Source organism: Myotis nattereri (assembly GCF_964212035.1).
Source record: "Myotis nattereri genome assembly, chromosome: 3".
In the NCBI taxonomy this organism is placed as follows: Eukaryota; Metazoa; Chordata; class Mammalia; order Chiroptera; family Vespertilionidae; genus Myotis; species Myotis nattereri.
This window is the reverse complement of record NC_138077.1, coordinates 66,063,853-66,082,014: the sequence shown is the minus strand read 5'-3', so window position 1 is coordinate 66,082,014 and position 18,162 is coordinate 66,063,853. Positions and strand designations below refer to the sequence as shown.

Below are 18,162 nucleotides of genomic sequence, written 5' to 3'. Positions count from 1 at the left end.
ATTAGATTATGATGATAATCACACAACTCCCTAATTATACTAAAAAACACTGATTTACATTTTAAATAGGTAAACTTTATGGTATGTGAATTACAGCTCAGACAGGCTATTAAAAACAAAACAAAAAAACCTCTGATAGAAGCCTCATTGGGTAATTTGAAATTCTCTACCCAGTCCTCTTTTTCATCAGTTTATACATTGGCTTTCTTTCAGCAAACAATATAAAAATAAAAATTTTATTTAGTTACCAACTATCCCCAATTTCCCTAAAACAGGGAAAATGTGAAGTCACCAAAATTAAGTACTGACATTTATTTAGGAGAAAACCCAGTCTAACTGCTCATTGGCAAACTGTGTTTTCTTCTCATTAGGAAGCATATTAGTGGTGAAGGTTAATTTAAATAGTGTCTTAAGATACAATGAAAAACCAAATTCTTATCATAAAATTTTCAAGTTATAATTCAAATATCTTAATTGAAAATATTTTATGGCATACTGCTCAAACATTATTTGTCCATGGTTTGAGGAACCTTTATATTTAATTGTTTGCTGCTGTTTAAGGCATTCCTGTGTATTTTACAATTATTTAAAACTAGAGGCCCGGTGCACAAAAATCGTGCACTCGGGGTTGGGGGCCCTCAGCCCAGCCTGCGCCCTCTTGCAGACCGGGAGCCCCGTGACCGATCGCCCTACAGAAGGAGGCCCCACCCACCCACCGCAGTGCTGCCGGCTAGATAGCCTGGGCCTCCTTCTTTAGGGCGATCAATAGCAGAGCCCCCTGATCATTTCCCCCCCACCCCGGCTTCCCACTGCATGGCAATCATGGGGCAATGGTAGGACCCCCCTGACCAATCACATCGCACCCACCTTGGCTGGCCTGGTGCCAGTGCGTGAGATAGCGTGGTCGTCTGGAAGGTTGTTCTGCTGTTTGGCCGTTCAGTCGATTTGCATATTACACTTTTAGTATTATAGGTGTTTTATGGGAAACACCAATCAGAAAGGATATATGCACCCCTATGTTCATAGCAGCACAATTTACAATAGCTAAGATTTGGAAACAGCCTATATGCCCATCAGCAGATGAGTGGATTAAAAAACGGTGGTACATCTACACAATGGAATACTATGCTGCTGTAAAGAGAAAGGAATTCTTACCATTTGCAACAACATGGATGGACCTGGAAAGCATTATGCTAAGTGAAATAAGCCAGTCAGTGAAAGATAAATATCACATGATCTCACTCATTTGTCGAATATAATGAACAACATAAACTGATGAACAAGAACAGATCTAGAGATATCGAAACTAAGATGGCGGCATAGATAAACACCGGGAAATAGTCGCCTCCCACAACAATTGAAAATTAGCCTAAAGGACGGAGCAAACATCGTCCAAAACAACAGGAAGGCTGGCTGAGTGTAATTTCTACAACTAGAAGAAAAGAAAAGCACGCTGAGAGCCAGAGGAGCTGCGGAGGCTGAGTGCAGAGGTACGGCGGCGGCACGCGCGCGGAAAGGGGGTGGCACCTGAGGACGCGGCTGTCTTTTTGAATCACAAGCTCCCGACTGCTCTGAACTCCGGTTCCGGGAAGTCTCTGGGGACCCAGGTCTCATACGGGGAGAGGCGGCTCTCTCAGGCGGCAGCGGGCGAACTTGAGGGCCGCTTTCCCTCAGAGGTGCTTGCAGCCGTTACCGGGACACTGAGACGCGCGACTCCGGGCGCGGAGAATCAGCCATAGCTTCTTTCTACGCCCTTTGACTACCTGAGACCACGCCCCACTCGGGCTGCGGCAGAGGCTTTTGCATGTGAATGCCCCAGAACTTTGCAACCTGATAATTACCTAACTGCAGCCGGGCCAGCCAGACCCTGAACTTCCAAGAGAAGGCCCAAGGCCCCGCAGCGGCTTGCATTGCTTCACAGCTGAGCCTCTTCGTAGTTCCTGCTGTGTGGCCTCAGGCAGGGGCTGAATTAGCACCTCCTTAGATCCAGGAGCCACTGTACCCAGTGGTCAGAGGGGGACCATTCTCCCACTTCAGACACAGCTGCTTCCCACAGCCAATTGGCCTGGAGGTCAATTCCTCCCAGTGATCCTACAACTAGCGAGGCATCAAGAGTGCACCAAGAGTGTCCACCCCAGGTAACTGGGGAGGCTGAGCCACTGGGCCCTACAGGACACCTGGCGCGCAGGCCACTCTATCAACACAGGGAAGCAGCCAAAATGCGGAGACAAAGAAACAGGTCACAATTGGCAGAAACGGAGGAGGCCAGACGACTGGATTTAGAGTTCAAGGCCACGTTTATAAGGTTTGTCAAGATTTTATGGAAACCGCCGATAAATTTAATGAATCCCTCAAGGAATATGGTGAGACCATGGAGGTCATGAAAAAGGACCAATTAGAAATTATGCATACACTGACTGAAATAAAGAATACTTTACAGAGATCCAACAGCAGACAAGAGGATCCCAAGAATCAAGTCAAAGATTTGAAATGCAAAGAAACAAAAAATACCCAACCGAAAAAGAAAAAAGAAAAGAGATTCAAAAAATATGAAGATAGTGTAAGGAACCTCTGGGACAACTTCAAGCGTACCAACATCAGAATTATAGGGGTACCAGAAGGAGAGAGAGGGCAAGATATTGAAAACCTTTTTGAAGAAATAATGACAGAAAACTTCCCCCACCTGGTGAAAGAAATGGACTTACAAGTCCAGGAAGCGCAGAGAACCCCAAACAAAAGGAATCCAAAGAGGACCACACCAAGACACATCATAATTAAAATGCCAAGAGCAAAAGATAAAGAGAGAATCTTAAAAGCAGCAAGAGAAAGACAGTCAGTTACCTACAAGGGAGTACCCATCCGACTGTCAGCTGATTTCTCAACAGAAACCATGCAGGCCAGAAGAGAGTGGCAAGAAATATTCAAAGAGATGAATAGCAAGCACCTGCAACCAAGATTACTTTATCCAGCAAAGCTATCATTCAGAATGGAAGGTCAGATAAAGAGCTTCACGGATAAGAAAAAGCTAAAGGAGTTCATCACCACCAAACCAGCATTATATGAAATGCTGAAAGGTATTCTTTAAGAAGAGGAAGAAGAAAAAGGAACTCTTACCATTTGCCACAGCATGGATGGAACTGGAGAGCGGATAAATACCACAAGATCTCACTTATTTGTGGAATATAATGAACAACATAAACTGATGAACAAGGACTGATCCAGAGACGGAGAGGCATTGATTGGACTGTCGGGCCTTGGAGGGAAGGTAGGGGAGGGTGGGGGCAAGGGGGAAAGATCAACCAAAGGACTTATATGCAAGCATATAGGCCTAACCAATGGACACGGACAACGGGGGGGTGAGGGGGTGAGCGGGGAGAGGGGGGGTAGAGGGTACACATATGTAATATCTTAATCAATAAAAAATATTAAAAAAAAAAAAAAGAACAGATCTAGAGACAGAGAAGCATCGATCAGACCATCAAGCTTCAGAGGGAAGGTAGGGGAGGATGAGGGTAAGGAGGAGAGATCAACCAAAGGACTTGTATGATGCATATAAGCATAACCAATGGACACAGACACCAGGGGGGTGGGGACATGAGTGGGGGAGTGGGGGGGGGCAAGTGGGGGGGAAAGGACACATATGCAATGCCTTACTCAACAAAGAAAAAAAATTAAATAAAAATAAAATGTTTTATGGAATGGCTACATAGATATGCAGTTCTTAAATGTGTTCTATTTCTTTAAATGACATCTCTAGTTAATCCTTAGTGGTCTCCAATCAAAATGACATACCCTACTAAACCAGAAAATGACCCACAGAAATTATAACACAACTAGGCTTAAATCCCTAGTCTGCATTATAGACACTATACCACAAGTCCAGATTACCTTCTGTAACAAAAGGATCTCTACTTTTGATCACCTTGCTTTAACAGCTTTTTCCTTACAGCCCCGTCACATTCAAGGCAGGGTCGATGGGGAGGTTGCGGCACCACCCCGTCACGCACAGAGCAGGGCCAATCAGGGGGTTGGGGCGCTGCCCCTGTCACTCACAGAGCAGGGCCCATCAGAGGGGTTGGGGCTCCGTACCCTGTCACGCACAGAGCAGGGTCGATCAGGGGTTGGGGAGCTCCCCCCTGTCACACACAGAGCAGGGCCGATCAGGGGGTTGGGGAGCTCCCCTCTGTCACTCACAGAGAAGGGTGGATCAGGGGGTTGGGGCGCCACACCCTGTCACACTCAGGGCAGGGCCGATGGGGAGGTTATGGCTCTACCCCGTCACAGAGCAGGGCCCGTGGGGGGGGCGGGGGGGGGGGGAGGCACCGTACCCTGTCACACACAGAGCAGGGCCGATCAGAGGGTTGGGGTACTGCAGCCTGTCACACACAGAGCCGCAGAGCAATCAGGGGGTTGGGGAGCTCCCCCCTATCAGGCACAGAGCAGGGCTGATCAGGGGGTTGGGGTACCTTCCCCTGTCACGAACAGAGCAGGGCCGATAGGGAGGTTGTGGCCCCGCCCCCTGCCACACACAGAGCCGCAGGGCGATCAGGGGGTTTAGGCGCTGCCCCCTGTCACGCTGATCCCGGTGCCGGGAGGCATATTACCCTTTTACTATATAGAGGCCTGGTGCACGGGTGGGAGCCGGCTGGTTTGCCCTGAAGGGTGTCCTGGATCAGGGTGGGGGTCCCCACTGGGGTGCCTGGCCAGTCTGGGTGAGGGGCTGAGGGTTGTTTTCAGGCTGGCGGGTGACGGAAGTTCCCAACTGCTCCTTTTTTTCTTTTTTTTTTCTTTTTTATTCTGGGCCAGCTTTAGCTCTGAGGCTCCAGCTCTTAGGCCTCCGCTGCTGAAAGCAGGTTTCTGGCCTTTGTTTACCTTCTGTATTTGAAACAATGTTGCGATCCTGCTAGCTGAAGCCCGGCGACTAAAGCAGGTTTCTGGGGTTTTGTTTAGCTTCTATATTTGTAACATAGTTGCTTAAAGTTGCAGCTCAGAGGCCAGCAGCGGCAGGCGGGGAACGTTGGAGTCCTCCGTCACTGAAGCAAGCAAGCCTCATGTTCGCTTCCAGCTGCTTGGCTGCCGGCCACCATCTTGGCTGGCAGTTAATTTGCATATCTTCCTGATTAGCCAATGGGAAGGGTAGCAGTCGTATGCTAATTACCATGTTTCTCTTTTATTAGATAGGATAGAGGCCTGGTGCACAGGTGGGGGCCAGCTTGTTTGTCCTGAAGGGTGTCCCGGATCAGGGTAGGGGTCCCGCTGGGGTGCCTGGCTAGCCTGAGTAAGGGGCTGATGGCTGTTTGCAAGCTGGCCAAGTCTCCCAGCGGGGACCCTCACCCCATGGGGGTGTGGCCAGACTGGGTGAGGGTCTAATGGGTTTGCAGGCTGGCCACAGCCCCTTCATGGTGGGGGGGGGGGGTCCTGCTGGGGTACCTGGCCAGCCTGGGTGAGGGGCTGATGGCCATTTTCAGGCTGGCCATGCCCCCCAGCGACCCCAGCTCCCAGCCTCTCCTTTTTTTCTTTTTTCTTTTTTTTTTTTTCTTTTCAGCACCTCCTTGAGCAGAGGCCAGGGCAGGCTGGAAGCAGGTATCTGGGATTTATTTATCTTCTATAAATGAAACTTTGTAGCCTTGAGCAGAGCCCAGGGCCGGCCAGGACAGGCGGGAAGCTTAGCTTCCTCCATCGCCAGGGGCAATCCAAGCCTCCTGCTTGCTCCAGCTCCGTGGCCGCCACCATCTTTGCATATTTGCTCCTGATTGGCTGGTGGGCATGGCTTGTGGGAGTGGCAGAGTGATGCTTAATTTGCATCGTTCTCTTTTATTAGTGTAGACTAGAGGCCCGGTGCACAAAATTTGTTAAGGGGGGGGGGGAGGGGTACTCAGCCTGGCCTGCACCCTCTCGCAATCCAGGACCCCTCGGGGGATGTCCGACTGCCGGTTTAGGCCCGATCCCACAGTCAAACATCCCTCTTGCAATCCGGGACCACTGGCTCCTAACCGCTCACCTGCCTGATCACCCCTAACCACTCGCCTGCCTGCCTGATTGCCCCTAACCACCTCTGCCTGCCTGATCGCCCCTAACTGCTTGCCTGCCTGCCTGATCGCTCCTAACTGCCTCTGCCCCTGCCTCAGCCCTTGCTGTCGTGGCTTCGTCCAGAAGGTCATTTGGCTGTCCAGTATAATTAGCATATTACGCTTTTATTATTATAGATGTTCTAGCAGCTTACCTTGTGAGCTATTCTAAATGGTCCTGGAACAGTTGTGCTAAAGTCTAATTAACTGCCCTTTGACCATTGCTATGGTCTGAATGAGATCAGTGCCCTTATAAAAAGAAGGCTCAGAGAGCTTGCTTGCCTCTTCTACCATGTGAGGACACAGCAAGAAGTCGACAGTCTGCAAACCCAGAAGGCTGCCTTCACCAGAACCCAAGCATGCTAGCACCCTGATATGGACTTCTAGCCTCTAGATTGTGAAAAATAAATTTCTGTTGTTTATAAGCTACCCAGGCTATGGTATTTTGTTATAGCAGTCCAAATGGACTAAGATAACCAACCTCAACCTCCTACTACTTTTCAAAGTCTCTGAGCTTTGGGGTTATCCAGAACTGTATAAGGAAAACTCACTTTTCTAGTGTTTCCCCTTTAAGACAATATTGGGTTACAGATTGTAAGGTTTTGTCATCAACCTGACCCTCTATGCTTTGCATTTTTCATAAATTCCTCAATGCTTTTGATCTTTCGATACTAACCTTTCCAGCTTGTCAACACTAATAACACTATTGTTACTTTCTTATTCTTTTTCTATGTTACTTAAGTAGATTTTTCTCATTAAACAAATAAAACATCCTTATATTAAACTACTCAGCTCATACAGAAGGACTTTTCCTTATTTATACCCTATTCTTTTGAAATGAGTACTAAGTCTAGCCCACACTCAAGGTGAAGAATTAATCTCCATCTATTGGAGAAGGGAGTATCTAAATATATTTTTAGAATTCTTAGACTTATCTGTTCTCCCCTATTTATTTATACAATCATTTATTTATATCAGTATGGACTCCTAGACATATATTTTATCCTATGGGTCAAAATCTAATGCTATCGTTATTGTAGAATTCAAACTGTTCAAGCTTGGCCACTGGGCACTCTTTCAGGTTGGCTCCTTGTCCTTTTGACACTGCCCCGCTCCTCTCCCCCACGCCTGTATTTTAGTACTTTCTTACTTTTTGGTCCTATAAGATGCTCCAGGACCATCTTGTGATGTGTGTCTATTGGTCTGTTTCTCTGGAGTACCCTGACTACTGTAGTAGGTAATCAATGAGGATGCTGATGAAGAAATGAATGACTGGGTAGGGCACAAGAAATTGTTAAAGTTCCTAAAGTGATTTTGAGGTACAGCCACTGTAATCACTAACAGATCCTCAAAGTCCCTACATATCCTTTTCCTCACATTAATGAGTGAGTGGTATAGTGGAATGGGAACAGCCTTTGATATCAGACCTAGGATCAAACCTCAAAGCTGACATTTACTAGCTATTTGGTTTTTAAATAAGTATTCCTTGAAGTCTTAGCATCTTCACATTTAAAATTTGGAGATTATCACCAACCCCTCAGAGGACTGTTATGAATTTACATGATAACACATTTAATGGGTCAAGCAAAGTGTCTAGTACATAACAAGAGCTCAATAAACATTAGTTGTCTTTTTCTATTCCCACCCTCCACTAATTCACTGGGAAGTTGGAGGTCATCTGCTACAAGTTCCTTAACCGGATCATACATTTATCATTTCAGACCTCTATCTATATATCTATCCTTTCAGCCCACCAGACCATCCTAAAGACAATTCCACCATCTGTGGAGAGGGACTCTACACCTGATTCTTTCCTCTTTAGCACTTTATTTCCTCCTTAATCCTCGTTTGCTTCCAAGATACAAAAGTTTTCCTCATATCAAACAAGAATTTACTGCCTTTTCTTTCTATCATTCCATTTCTCTCCTACTATTCCTGTGAAATTTCTCACCTTTCTTTCATTGGCCAGTCCTTCTTAAACCCATGGCATAATGCCTTCTGATTGTTCTGCCAACCGAAACTGCTTTCTTAGAGGTCAGGGACTATTTCCCACCAATCAAAAGGCCCTTTCTTTGTCTTCCTTCTCCACTCTGCAAGATTTGGGCTGCTGAACTCTCCCTTTCCTGGAAATTCTCTCTCCCCGGGTGTCTTCCTCTTTTCCAATTATGCATCATCTTTCTCTAATATGGATCCTTGTCTTTCTCTCACTTGGACTTCCAAAGCTCAATGCTTTTTTTCTGGTTGCTTTCTCCCTACAAAGTTTCAAATTGTTTCCGTGTAAAAGTCATTATGTTTTTATAATAAAGCTACCGTTCAACACTGATCAAGCTCCAAATCTTTGGTTAGGCAAAGCCCTCTTCAGAACATTTCATTTCAAAGCCAGTTAACAAGTCAGTTTGCAACATGCTAATCTGCTTTGCCTCCTAAGAGACCTACTTACAATTTCTCCATTTTATCAATGACATCAAAATTTTTGCCCTAGCCAGTTTGGGTCAGTGGATAGAGCATCGGCCTGTGGACTAAAGGGTCCCAGGTTCAATTCCGACCAAGGGCACATGCCCAGATTGCAGGCTCGATCCCCTGTAGGGGGCATGCAGGAGGCAGCCGATCAATCATCATGGATGTTTCTATCTGTCTCTCCCTCACTGAAATCAATTTTTAAAAAATTTTTTTTAATTTTAATCTGGCTCTAAACCCCCAAATAATCTTCATATCTTCTCACCAAATCCTATCAATTATTTTCACAATCTTTTTCTCCTGCTCATTACTACCACCTTAGACTAGGCCCTGTTTTACATATACCTGGTTCTGAATACTCTTTTGCTCCCAGTCTTTACCCTATTCTTCAATGTTTTTATAACTCAACATTTTAGTAATCTAGCCAACTCAACTGTATTCCAACATGTACCCCTCCTGGTCCAAAATCTACAATACTGCGTTTTCCAACATTTACAGCATCAAACCCACTCTTGGGTCTGACCTTTCATGGCTTATCTAACACTACCTTCTTCACAGACCAGTCTCACTCATCCACTCACACCTGGTACAACACACGAAGGAGCAGGGTAATAGAACTAATCATGTCATCCACTCTTCCCTCTTCTTCAATTCAGATAGGTTCTTCCCTGTGTTCCTTCTCAGCTAGTGCATTTTTAGCTAAATCTATGCTACTTTTTCACTGAAATGACTTTCCACTTCCCTCTGCTTATCTAAATCCTATTGACTTCTTAAAGTCCAGTGCAAGTCTATCTTCCTCTATAAAAACCATCCTTAACACATTGTATGCAGGAAACATATTTATACGTCTTACGTATTTATATGGTCTACCAGTGTAGTAGAGCGTGGCACACGTATTAAAACGTTTCTTATAGACTAGCGGTAGAATGCGGATAACGTATAAATACGTAAACTAAAGTTACCGTAATTTTACTGAACGTTGCCATTTGCGCAAAAAATTAGCAAAAATGGCCCGCGCCACCCGTTAGCGCGCGATAAAAACTACCCGCAAACAATGTGTTAATATTTCTAGTTAACACTATATCCTCTCCCTTTGTTCTGGACCCTAGCTCTCCCATTTCTCAGTAATCTTGTTACAAAATATATCTTTTCTCTCATATATTAATCTCTCCTTCCCTATTAGTGCTTTTTCATCAAATATATCCTTATTCTTTTCCCATTAAAAAGGCAAAAATGTTTTTTTTCTCTCCTTCCCACAGCTTCTAGATGTTCCCATTCTTTCTCCTGCCCAACCATCAGGCCCCTTCACTGTCCTTTCTTCCTCATTCACCATTCACTCTTCATCTTGCTGATACCTGGCTTTTATTCCTAAAATTGCTTACATCAAACTCACCAAAAGATCTCCACACTGCCAACTTCAATGAACTTTGTAGGAAATATCTTATGTTTGACCTTCTGGCAACACCTCCCTTGTTCTTTGGAGAGCTTCTCTTCCTCATTCCTAAGGTCTGATGGGACCATAATATGGGCTCACCTCTAGGGTGGGAGAGGGGCTGACCAATAAGAATCTGTCCAAGAAGGAAAACGGGCTGAGACTGAGTTAGCCTCACAGACCCATGTGATCCTAGAAGCTGCTGTGCCCTGGCCTTCCCAAGGCTTCATTAGTCTTTCTTCACTTCTGTGAGCTTCCCCAGTATCTATCCATAAATCCCCTTTTCTGATGAACTTAGCCAAAGGCAATTTCTGTTGCTTATAACCAAAGAGAAATCGGTCCTGCAAGCAGAGACAGAAGCGGTACATCTTATGGTGACGCTACAAATTTCTCCTCTCTGTCCCCTTCGCTGCGGCTTCTATTGTTTAGGAAATTACTGTAGCTAAGGAGAGAATGCTTTTGCTAGGGGACCTGATAATGGATTCATTAATTGGGAGGTATGGCTATCAGAGTGTCCTCATGCAATAAGGCAACAGACAAAAGGGAAGTTACAAGGAGAATAGATGAGATTGTGTGGCTCTTGGGGCATCTCTTTGAGCTAACACTAGCAGGGAAGTTACCAATAGGCTACTGCTACCTCACACAGGCAAGATCTGCAAAAGCTCAGGCCTCTCAGGTATAAAAGTTTGCAAAACACCTGTGTCTGGTTCCAGAATCCAAGCTCTTCAACATACCACTTTCTACTAATATCTACTTGCAGTTCTTTAATCAAGAAATTCCCTGCTGAAACTGGTTTGGCTCAGTGGATAGAGCGTCAGCCTGAGGACTGAGAGGTCCCAGGTTCGATTCCGGTCAAGGGCATGTACCTGGGTTGCGGGCATATCCCCAGCAGGAGATGTGCAGGAGGCAGCTGATCGATGATTCTCTCTCATCGATGTTTCTAACTCTCTATCTCTCTCCCTTCCTCTCTGTAAAAAATCAATAAAATATATATATATATATAAAAAAAAAAGAAATTCCCTCTTCCATTTCCATTCCTTTGTATCTGTTATTTTGTCTGGAATGCTCATATCAACTTTCCAACTGGGAACTCCTAATCATCCTCTTTGAAACTTTCTCTGATCCCTGGAGGGTGGCCCCAAATATCCTAACTTAATACTCTACAATATCTTAACATGAAATATACTCTAGATCAGCGGTTCTCAACCTATGGGTCACGACCCCTTTGGGGGTTAAATGATCCTTTCACAGGGGTTGCTTAAGACCATCGGAAAACACATATATAATTACATATTGTTTTTGTGATTAATCACTATGCTTTAATTATTTTCAATTTGTAACAATGAAAACACATCCTGCATATCAGATATTTACATTACGATTCATAACAATAGCAAAATTACAGTTATGAAGTAGCAACTAAAATAATTTTATGGCTGGGGGTCACCACAACATGAGGAACTGTATTAAAGGGTCGCGGCATTAGGAAGGTTGAGAACCACTGCTCTAGATGCTTATTGGTTTTTTCCACGAGGCTATAAGCTTCTAAATGGAAGAAACTACAACTTCCATATTTGTATCCTCAACAATTACTCAGTATGGAAGTAATAAGTGTCTACTGAAAGAGTAGCTGGCCTCTTTTAATTTCCTATGGTACTGGCCATTGCATAATAGATTTGGGGTACTTATATTTAAATTAGCATCTAATAAATACTATGTTCAGTTCCTTAATTATTTGATATGATGTTTCCCAGTTCTCCTAATAAGTTGAAAAACTTCTTAAGAGCTGAGTTTACACCATTTACTAGTTCTGTATTCTCTTTAGTACCTAAGAGTGTTGGGCACATGGTAAGCACTCAATAAATACTTGATGAACTGAATTAAAAACGCAGTATTAGCACATTTAATGGGAGCAACTTATCATGCCCTATTAAAAGATCTGGCCTTCTGAAGTAGTGCAATTGTACCCATATGGAAAATTTAATGAGAAAAAGAAAAATTATCCAATTGGACAGTTAACAGTTTCTCTCTTAGCAAGAGTTCCACAAATATTTTAAGGATAACAAAGGCCAACCTCTAGAGCTCAGAGTAAAAAACTCAAGGTATATTCCCTGTGCATACTGCAAGGAAGATTACATGCTTAAGGGGTCTGTCACAAACATAATTACTTAAATTCCACTAACCCCTAACAAATCCATAACAGGAGTAAAAGATAACAATATTTAAAAGCAAAATTAATTAAAGCCAAATCAATCTGTCTTAAAGATGTCTATGGTTATCTTTGCACAATATATAGCACAACCATTGTTTACTCAGACAACAACCATTTAAGTGCCACTAATGAAAAGTGCTGTTAGGGCCCAGGAATGCGAAGATGAAGAGAACACAGTCCTGTGTTCTGGCTCTGCCACATGCAACAGTATTTTGTCACAAAAGAATATTATGTGACTCGTACCTCCTGGAGTTGCTCAACATGCATGCTCTGGGGGTAGTGGTCTAGTGAAGGAGGTGGATCAACACATACTTCAGGCAATGTGATTAGTGTTAACACAGAAACAAGTACAAGCTGTTACGAGGCCACAGAGAAAACAGTCAACCTACTAAAGAAGTCAGGAAAAGATATGGAAGAAACTGACATCCATATATGATTCAATGGGAGTTAAAGTGTGAGGAAGCTACCAAGACAGAACCATCTGCGATGGAATCAAACCTATGGTTGCAAACAGAGTCGGTAGGGTTCCAAAGCAAACCAATCAACTCAAAGCAAAATGCTGTAGAAGGGCCCAAAATAAAATACTCGTTGCCTTTAAGTTTGAGAATAATGAAACACATATACAAAAGAATTTAAATCACCACATGGTAGAAGCATAAAGAGAATCTTTTAAAAAAGAGATTACATCAAAGTTCAAAGAGAGCCAGCCAATCACTAGGAGTTAGAGAGAGCTGTCAGGAAAATCTTCATAAAAGAAGAGGTAGAAACATTGATGAGGGAGGGAGCAGAGGGGGAATGCTAGTATGCTGAGAAAGACCAATGTTGTTAACAAAAGCAGGGATTTAACCTGCGTATCTGTGGGACCACAAAGAGGTCAAGACTCCTGTTAGGAAGCAGTGGGGGGGAAAGTTGGACACATGAGTGAAGGCCTAATTGAGAAGAGTCTGGAACACAAGCCTAGCAGACTGAACACTGTTCTAGACCAGTGATTTTCAAGTGGTATGCTACAAGAGGCACACTGGTGTGCCACAAAAATTTTTAAAGCATGCAATACCTGACTATTTAGTCAGGGGCACTGACCTCTTTTCCCTTAGACTGTCAAATAAAAAAAATGACAGCCCCAACCGGTTTGGCTCAGTGGACAGAGCGTCAGCCTGTGAACTGAAAGGTCCCAGGTTCGATTCCGGTCAAGGGCATGTACCTGGGTTGCGGGCACATCCCCAGTAGGGGGCGTGCAGGAGGCAGCTGATGGATGTTTCTCTCTCATTGATGTTTCAAACTCTCTATCTCTCTCCCTTCCTCTCTGTAAAAAATCAATAAAATATTTTTTTTAAAAAAAATGACACCATGGCCCAGCCGGCTTGGCTCAGTGGTTGAGGTAAAGGTTCAATTCCCAATCAGGGCACATACCCGGGTTCTGAGCTCTATCCCAATGTGGGCGTGCAGGAGGCAGCCGGTAGATAGTTCTCTCTCATCACTGATGTTCCCTTCTCTCTCTCCCTCTCCTTTCCTCTCTGAAATCAATAAAAATATATTTATTTTTTTTTAAATGACAACATGGTGCCGAAGCCGGTCTGGCTCAGTGGATAGAGCGTCGGCCTGCGGACTGAAAGGTCCTGGGTTCGATTCCGGTCAAGGGCATGTACCAGGATTGCGGGCACATCCCCAGTGGGAGATGTGCAGGAGGCAGCTGATCGATGTTTCTCTCTCAACGATGTTTCTAACTCTCTATCTCTCTCCCTTCCTCTCTGTAAAAAAATCAATAAAATATATTTTAAAAAATAAATAAATAAATAAATAAATAAATAAAATAAAAATAAAATGACAACATGGTGATAAAAAAAAAACAAAATAAAATAAAAATTTTAAAAATGACAACAGCCAACACAATAGCCATCCGGTGTGAATGAATCAAAATTACACCTATTTTTTTTTTTTTTTTTTGTCAGATGAGCAAAAAATTTACTTTTTGGCGTGCTGTGGAATTTTAGTAGCTTATGTGTGCCACGAGGTGAAAAAGGTTGAAAATCACTGTTCTAGACTCACAGTAGTTCTCAACCCTGACTGATGAATAGAAACACCTGGGGAGTTTTAAAAATATACCTATGGGTGAGACTACCCCATATAAAAAGTAAGAGAATTTCGGGGAGGGAGAGGGGGGATGGCCTGAGCATTAAAATGTAAAAGTACACAAGGTGATTCTAAAGTACAGTCGGTTCTGAACCACAGGGCTAGAGAAAAGAAGGGTAAAGCATGACAGATACGGTTAAGACCCACGCTCGATCTCAGTCCCCGTTCATAAGCAGCAATTTTTAGTTGACTATCTGGTGAAGCTTATCTTCTAACCTGAGTTAAACATTCTCTGTTTTTAGTGTTTCTTTTCCCTTGTTGACAATGCTAAGCTCTGAAAATAGGAAAATAGCCTATAAATTTCTCTTACATGACTGTTTCACTGACTGCACAATCTGCAACTTTTGAATTTCATTTCCATGATGGCACACAGACATCTAATTTAGAAAATAATTATTTCAATCCTAAACTGCCCTTAGATCCCTGCAATGAAGTGCTTTTATATTAAAGAATGTCCTAGGCTGCATCCATGTCTGGATTTCATAAAATTTCTCTTTTAAATACAGGGAGAATGTAATACCTATGTATACAAAAGTCACACTGCTTAGACTAAAGCAAAATGTGATATTAAGTATTGATTCCTGCAGTACCTGGAGACATTATACTGTACTGTTCCTGGTTTCAGCAGTGCAATAACTACAAAGTATTTTGCAACAGATACTTTCCGAGTACTTCACAAATAAAGGGAAACAACAAATGTAGCCCATACAGCAACTCTGTACTACACTGAACAAGTGTCCTGTGTGGGAGGAAAAAGTCATTACGGTGACTGGAGACTAGGACAGCCTGTTGATCCCTCAAAACGCAGGTCTGTTTGTTTTTGTTTGTTCGTTTTTTAAGAAAAAACATAGATATATGTTTCAGGTTCCATGTTACTCACTGAAGGGTTTATTCAAGAATACTTTGTTTATAGGTAAGCAACGGTCTTCTTTATGCAAACTTAAGTTAGCCACAACTGGTAAAAAAAAAAAAAAAAATGGTATGAGAACATAAGTTGGAAGCCTATAGCTGAGATTTCCACACACAGGTTTATGGAGTCTCTTGTTTCCAGATGAAGTTAATAAATTCAAAGGACTGTACCCCACTGAAACCGCAGTGGGGGAGTGGGGAAGGTGGAAAGGGGGCAGTGAGTATGGGAGAACCCAACAATCACAATGTTAAACATGAACAAGATTCCAAGAGTTGGCCATTAGCTTCTACCGCTCGTACTCAAGAGAGGAAAAGAACAGCTTCTAATGAGAAAACGCAAGCCTAACTCTGCGACATGGGGGTGAGAGTCAAAAAGCAAGTCACGTGAGTCTGACCAGCAGGTCCCAAGGAAATTCCGAGCCAGGAGAGCAGAGGGGGTGAACGAGACCGGAAAAGGTGCAGGGGGCGGGCAAAGGCCGTCCGGGTGAGCCCGGGCGCCCAGCTCTTTATGCACCAGGGCGGCGAGGAGCCTCTCGCCCCGCGTGCATCTGGGGCCGGTGAGCAGCGAGAGCCCCCCACGGGCCTGGCACCAGGGGGCGCCCGGAGGTCGGGCAGAAGAGGGGTGCACGTAGCACCCGCGCTCGCACCCCATAGCCTCCGCCAGCAGGGTCCCCACGAAAGAGGCACACTTTGCGCAGCCCTAGCCTCCGGGAGCAGGGAGGGGTGGGTGGAGCGGAGCCCGGAGCCGCCCCCCGGAGCCGCCCTCGCAGCCCCGGCCCCCGCCCCCCGCTCCGCTGTCAGCAGCCCCCTCCGCAGTCACTCACCCGCGGGCTGCGCGGTCTCGGCCGCGGCGGCGGCAGCGGCGACCCCCGCCCGGGTCATGATCCCAGGCGCGTAAGGCAGGGCTGTCCGACCGCCCCGGCGAACCTCTCCCTCCGCGGCCGGCGCCGGCTCCTCTGGGGCTGGGGGAGCGCGGGCCCAGGCCCTCCTCTCCCCCCGCCCCGCGGCCTCTTCCTGCGGCCGCCGCCGGCGCTGCGAGCCGGAGCCCTCTAGGCAGGAGACCCGGCGGCAGCGCGGCCTCAACTTTCCCAGCCCCCCTCCCCCCGCCCCTCCCCGCCCCTCCGCCGCGGCCGCTCGGCACGCAAACAGCCTACCCTGGGTGCGCCGCGCTCCCGCCCCTGCCCCTCAGCCCACCAATCAGGCCCCGGGGAGGCTGCCGTGGTAGCCAATCACGACCCGGGATCCCGTTGCGCTAGGCTGGAGGGCGGGAGGAGGTGAAGGGAAAACCGGAGAGTGAACGAGCCTCAGGCGGCCCAATGAGGAGGGCCGTGGGGCGGAGGTGTGCAAGTTGGGTTGAAGGAACAGGAAATATTCTTAAAGGTAGAGTGATGGGCAGGAAGGAAAGCCATTATGAATGGGAAAGAGGTGGGCCTGGTTCCTTAAAGGGGACGCCTTAAGAACCTGTAAAAGGAGGTGTTTTAAGAAACTTCTTTGTACCCTGTTCTCTGCTTTACCTTCCACGTCTTTCTGTGGGAATTTTTGTAAATGGAAAAACTGAAAAGGAAGAGGGCATCGAAGGCTTCAAGAATGATGAGAGAGCTCCTCTTAGCCTAGCGGGTGGGAAGGCGCGATTGATAACTCTGAGACAGGAGGTGAGAAAGCAGGAAAGGCACCCGGAGGTCTCCGACTGCCCTTTCCCTGGAGGATCGTCGCGGACCTGATGCAGCTCGAAAATGTAGGCTGTGGTCACGTCATCCTTCATTTGCAACAAAGCACGGATTCCTGCGAACTGGTCGGGGCGGGGTGAGGGGGCTTCGCCGCTGGGAGAAGAGAATGTGTGGCTCGGGGGCATGGGATTTGGAACCTCGAGCTTGGGGTCCTAGGGACCTAGATCGAGGAGGTGTGGAGCCACGCGGGTGATGGGATGAAGACCTGAAGGTCTCCTAATTCCAAGATGGGTTTGGAGCCCTGGAGCCGTGGTAACAGCTCCGGTTTCCTGGTTTCACTTCATATTTCTTTACACACACACCCCAACCCGAAACAGGTGTCCTCCATTTAGTGGTGGTGGTCCAGGACTTCCAAGTGCTCCCACAGCCAGGTTTGTAATGTCCCAGATCTGAGGTGTCCGTGGGCTAGAGCAGGTAGCTTCCAGACGATGCTCGGGGCATGGCATAATGGGAATTACTGGTGTATGGATGCAGAGGAAGCCGACCTTGTATTGAGAAACAGTGTAAAGTTAAACAATAACCACATCTTACGTTTGTGCAGCAGTTTAAAAGCTATGATGAGCCCTGGTGGGTAGCTCAGTTGGTTACAGCGCTCTCCTGATAGGCCAAGGTGGCAGGTTTGATCCTGTCAAGGCACATACCAGAATCAACCAGTGAATGCATAAATAAGTGGAACAACAAATGGATGTTTCTCTCTCTCTCCCTTCCTCTCTAAAATCAATTTTGTTGGTGTTCTTGTTAATCCTCACCCAAGGATATTTTTTCCATTGATCTTTCGAGAGTGCAAGGGAGGGAGGAGGAAGGAGAGAGAAAAACATGGATGTGAAAGACAGGCATCCACTGGTGGCCTCCTGGGGGGTACCGAACCTGCAACCAAGGTAAGCGCCCTTGATCTGGAATCAAGCCTGCCACCCTGCAGGAGGCAGGCCTACACTCTCATTACAAGCCAAACCGGCCAGGGCTCTCTAAAATCAATTTTTTTAAAGTTAAAAGCTATCAATGTAGCTGGTTTGGCTCAGTGGGTGGACCGTCAGTCCTCGGACTCAAGGGTCCCGGGTTCAGTTCCAGTCAAGGGCATATGCACAGGTTGTGGACTTGATCCCCAGTGGAGGGCGTGCAGGAGGCAGCCAATCCATGACTCCCTCTCATCATTGATGTTTCTATCTCTCTTTTCCTCTCCCTTCCTCTCTGAAATCAATAAAAATATTTTTTTAAAAAAATTAAAAG

General features: G+C 45.7%; 1 protein-coding gene across 1 annotated transcript in view; it reads right to left on the bottom strand.

Moving 5' to 3' along the window:
* The window catches only part of USF3 (upstream transcription factor family member 3), a 55,956-nt gene extending 39,658 nt beyond the window's left edge, over positions 1–16,298 (bottom strand). Inside the window, exon 1 of the mRNA XM_081085660.1 lies at positions 16,033–16,298. The gene's annotated coding sequence lies outside the window, so the exon portion shown is untranslated. The remainder of the gene's footprint in view (positions 1–16,032) is intronic.
* Between the last annotated feature and the right edge of the window lie 1,864 nt (positions 16,299–18,162).